A 5578-nucleotide genomic window follows, 5' to 3' on the forward strand; every position below is an offset into this window, starting at 1 on the left:
TAGTTTTGTTTGTAGTAGCACACACTGCTTGTTAGTTGTTTGGCGCAGAGATTTAAACACCAATTGTAGTTGCGAAAATGGATTGAATGTGTAACCTTTTTCCAAATAAACATGTTTTTTATAATGGTAGATAGTTAATGAGGAATTTGAGTTCTGGTTTGCTCCCTCACTTATTCCCCTGTATTTTGCTCAATGTCCCCAACTTAGTCAAAAGATTGAGTGAACTTATTGTAAATGGTTCTTGGATTCTTTTTAAGTTCTGAACTTCAATGAGAAGATCGCCTGTAAATTTGGGTCATTTTAAAGCATTTCAACAAAAGTATGAAACCTATCTCATTATCAAAAATGTGAAAGAAGAAGAAAGAATTAGGTTAATATTCCATTAGTTTAGTTCAGGAAATTATCTTAAAATGTCTTGGAGTTTGACAGAACAATGATAGATTAGATATAAAATATTCGAGACACGCCCAACATGGTTTCAATGGTTTATTTCTTTTTATTAAGTTAAAAACTATTGGGTTTCTTAATCTATTTACTTGTGATGGTGCCTCCATTCACTGATAACCATCTTAAAAAGTGATGGAGAAATATGATGTTCGTGGAGGTGAGTTTCAGTTTGAAATATGTCTTACTTTACTTGTCTCTAGAATCCTGGAGGTTCCCTTTACGGAAGGGTAACTTGCTTTTACTATAAAATAATAGAAAATTACAACGAATAGTTAGCAGCTTAGAACTTGTAAGACATTGATTTATTCCCAATAAAGTTATCCTTGTCCCGGTGTGTCAAAGTCATCAACTCAGTGCTCCACTGGGTGTGTTTCAATATTTAGCAACAGCCAACAGGTGCCTTTATAAGTTCATTTACATTCTGATTGGAAATACATAAAAGACTGAGCTCCACTCATTAGTCTCTTATCTCAGCAAAACCAATGTGCACCAAATAATATATCACCCGCAGGTGATGCAATCTCTCACTCATAATTGAAAATAACTGAAACAAACACTCCCTATAAAACCCTTTATCTTGGGGCTCTCTCTCAAAAACTCTTCAACATTTCTGCACTAATTATTCACTCTGTCCTTTATTTCGCAAACATACAAACTCTCAGAAGCTGTTGTAGAGATGGATATATCAATGGCTAAACGTAAACAAGATCAAGACAAGTTTGATCTTGATTTCTCCAGAGTTAACGAGTTGTTTCATTACATGCAAGCATTGCATGAAAGGACTCGTCTAATGAGCACGCATATGCTGGCACTGCAGATGAACATAAAAGACTCAAGAAACAGGTTCATTAACTCTCGAACAAGGCCTGGCTTTCAAGAAAAAGCTCCTGCGAGAGTCCAGGAGAGTCAGGGGAGCTACAATGAGTTTCGAATTCTATGGAAGCGTCTCAATGATACTCTTCTTGGGGACAGCGGAGGTAGCAACCCTGCAGGAGATAGCAGAGATGCAGTGTCGAGACACATCTTTGGATTATTTTTGATAAAGGAAATTGAAGAGAAGATGGGGTCAGACTCATCAGTTAAAAGATTGGAACAAGATTTACGCGCTAGTATAACAATGGCTGATGCAAGTCGTGGTGTAAGAGTCAAGAATGAAGAAGGTGTTGAGGTTTCAGAACTAAATTTGCAACTACTGAGGCTTAAATGTGAAGAAGGATTCAAGAAAGCAAGAGAGAGTGGAGAGAAGAGTTTGATGGATTGCGTAAAAGAGAGTGAAGCATTTTGGTCCATGCCTTCCACTTTGGTCATTCAGTCCACTTCGGTCCATTCGGTCCATTTCAATCTTATTCAGTATATTTTGGATTTATTCGTTCCACTTCAGCTCATTCAGTCTTATTCATTCCACTTCGGTTCATTCAGTCCAATTCATTATATTTAGTCCAACTAGGTCTTATTCGCTCCACTTTGGTCTTATTCATTTAACTTGGGTCCATTCGGTCCACTTCGGTCTATTCAATCCAACTAAGTCTTATACACTCCAGTTTAGTCCAAAAGAGAAGGGGGGGAGTGATTGTTAGCATTTAAAGTTTTCCAAAAAAAAGAGACAATACAATATTCCTTGCCTTCCTCTTTTCTGTCCCAATTGATTTATTATTTTATGTAACAGTTGTAAATAACATCCATCTCCATGTAAGAGGGAATAGTATACTGTTACTATACAAGATATCACCTCTTCCCCCAATAGGGAGAGAGAAAAAAGTAAAATTACTATTTTAGTTTTTCAACAAGGTAATGTTGGCAGCTCATACAAAACACCCACACATTCTCTAGTTGAAAACAAAATTAATGTTTTGTCACATACTGTATCCAAAATCACCACATTGAATCGACTTTAGCTTACTGGATCGAAACGGGCAAAATGCACTCGGATGGACCAAAATTGAGTCCAAGATGTAACTAATCTCCTAATCTGATATGTAACAGACCCACGAGTACTAATTATATTTTACACATGGTTAATTCTATTAATCACATGGGACTTTACAGGGCTATTACTATTTACTAACAGGAGAATTGCACTCTTGATGTTCTGTTTCACAAGTGACTTGAGGTAACTAAAACAACCATTCCCTATATATAAATTCTTATTTTGGAGCTCAGGCCCTCTCAAAAACTCACAAGAAACACACTCTCTCTCTCTCTCTCTCTCTCTCAAAACCATTTTGTAGAGATATCAATGGCTAACCAAGATCAAGACATGGTTGATCTTCACCCTGCCAGAATTGCCAAGTTGTACCGTTGGATGTATATATTGCATGCACAGACTCGCAAAAATATCATGCATCTTGAGTCACTGCAGAGTATTACACAACCCTTGACGAAGTGGTTCACTGACTTGATAACAAAGCATTTTTTCCCAGCAGAAGATACTGCCAGATTCAGGGAGACCTTGAATGAGGTTCCAAATTTGTTGAAGAGTATCAGTGATGCAGCGAGGAGGCAGTACTTAGGTAAGGTGATAAAGGCCTTCGGAGAGATGATGGGGTCTGACTTATCATATGATCAAGGTGATAAACTCGAACAGGAGGCTAAAAGATTGGAACAAGATTCTGGCATAATGATAGCTGCAGCAAGTGGTGGTGTAACATTCAAGAAAGAAGAAGGTCTCAAGGCTTCAGAACTAAGAGAGCAAATACTGAGTAAAAGTGAAGAAGGATTCAAGAAAGAACGAGTTGGTAGGACTGGAAAGAAGAGTTCGATGGAGTGCATAAAAGAGTCTAAAGAATCTGATAAAGAATTTGGGGTTCTGAATGTGATAAAGGTTCAAGCAAATGAAGTTGGGATTATACTGTCTCGTTTGATCGTTGATTTCATGTTTCTTATGTCAGGGAAAGAACAACGGGCAGAAAAGATTGAAAATTTCAAGTCTGAACTTAAAGGTGTCAATATTAAAAATGAGAACTCCATGGTGATTAACAAGATTATCAGTCTACTGGAAAAGGCCAAAATTGATGAACCAATGAAAGGAAGTTGGGATGGTATGGAGCAAACAGAGCTAGATGAAAGCACTCGGATGGAAAGCTTGAACAGAAGAAGCCCAATTGATGAGCTATTTGATAAATACATTGAGAAAACTCTAGATCTACTCCAACCTCAATTCATTGAGATATCTCTGCGTTTGGAATCCATTATGAGTCATCCATTTCTTCCCGAATCACAGAACTTAATGAATGCGGCGCTGTCCGAATTCATATGTGATCTCAAGAAATATGAGGAGAAGCTGAAGGGTATTAGAGAGGATATTAATAAATTAAAGATAATGGTTTCATTCAAACAAGAGCATAAAGACGAGAAGATGACTGAGACTTGGATCTTTGTAGAGTCAATGATGGCTGAACTGTGGAATCAATCAGAATATTCATACAAGGAGTGAAAGGTTTGAAGCTCAATTTAAAGGATCTTGTAGAGTCCGAAGCTGCCACGCAAAGGTTAAGAAGGTGCAAAGGTTGAATAATGATAGATTAGATATAAATTTCTGTTCTGTTTACAGATTTGGTGTTGTGGGATTTCTTCAATTTTGTTGGTAGTAGTACACAGTGCTTGTTAGTTGTTTGGCGCAGAGATAGTTAATGAGGAATTTGAGTTCTGGTTTGCTCCCTCGCTTATTACCCTGTATTTTGCTCAATGTCCCCAACTTAGTCAAAAGATTGAGTGAACTTTTGTAAATGGTTCTTGGATTCTTTTTAAGTTCTGAACTTCAATGGGAAGATTACATGTAAATTTGGGTCATTTTAAAGCATTTCAACAGAAGTATCAAACCTATCTCATTTTCAAAATGTGAAAGAAGAAGAAAGAATTAGGTTAATATTCCATTAGTTTAGTTCAGAAAATTATCTTAAAATGTCTTAAGAGTTTGACAGAACAATGATAGATTAGATATAAAATATTCGAGACACGCCCGACATGGTTTCAATGGTTTATTTCTTCTTATTAAGTTAAAAAACTATTGGGTTTCTTACTTGTGATGGTGCCTCCATACACTGACAACCATCTTAAAAAGTGGAGGAATATGATGTTCATGGAGGTGAGTTTCCGTTTGAAATATGTCTTACTTTACTTGTCTCTAGATTCCTGGAGGTTCCCTTTACGGAAGGGTAACTTGCTTTTACTATAAAATAATAGAAAATTACAACGAATAGTTAGCAGCTTAGAACTTGTAAGACATTGATTTATTCCCAATACAGTTATCCTTGTCCCGGTGTGTCAAAGTCATCAACTCAGTGCTCCACTGGGTGTGTTTAAATATTTAGCAACAGCCAACAGGTGCCTTCATAAGTTCATTTACATTCTGATTGGAAATACATACAAGACTGAGCTCCACTCATTAGTCTCTTATCTCAGCAAAACCAATGTGCACCAAATAATATATCACCCGCAGGTGATGCAATCTCTCACTCATAATTGAAAATAACTGAAACAGCCACTCCCTATAAAACCCTTTATCTTGGGGCGCTCTCTCAAAAACTCTTCAACATTTCTGCACTAATTATTCACTCTGTCCTTTATTTCGCAAACATACAAACTCTCAGAAGCTGTTGTAGAGATGGATATATCAATGGCTAAACGTAAACAAGATCAAGACAAGTTTGATATTGATTTCTCCAGAGTTAACGAGTTGTTTCATTACATGCAAGCATTGCATGAAACGACTCGCCTAATGAGCACGCATATGCTGGCACTGCAGATGAACATAAAAGACTCAAGAAACAGGTTCATTAACTCTCGAACAAGGCCTGGCTTGGCTTTCAAGAAAAAGCTCCTGTGAGAGTCCAGGAGAGTCAGGGGAGCTACAATGAGTTTCAAATTCTATGGAAGCGTCTCAATGATACTCTTCTTGGGGACAGCGGAGGTAGCAACCCTGCAGGAGATAGCAGAGATGCAGTGTCGAGACACATCTTTGGATTATTTTTGATAAAGGAAATTGAAGAGAAGATGGGGTCAGACTCATCAGTTAAAAGATTGGAACAAGATTTACGCGCTAGTATAACAATGGCTGATGCAAGTCGTGGTGTAAGAGTCAAGAATGAAGAAGGTGTTGAGGTTTCAGAACTAAATTTGCAACTACTGAGGC

The sequence above is a fragment of the Quercus robur genome, chromosome 5, assembly GCF_932294415.1.
Source record: "Quercus robur chromosome 5, dhQueRobu3.1, whole genome shotgun sequence".
NCBI lineage: Eukaryota > Viridiplantae > Streptophyta > Magnoliopsida > Fagales > Fagaceae > Quercus > Quercus robur.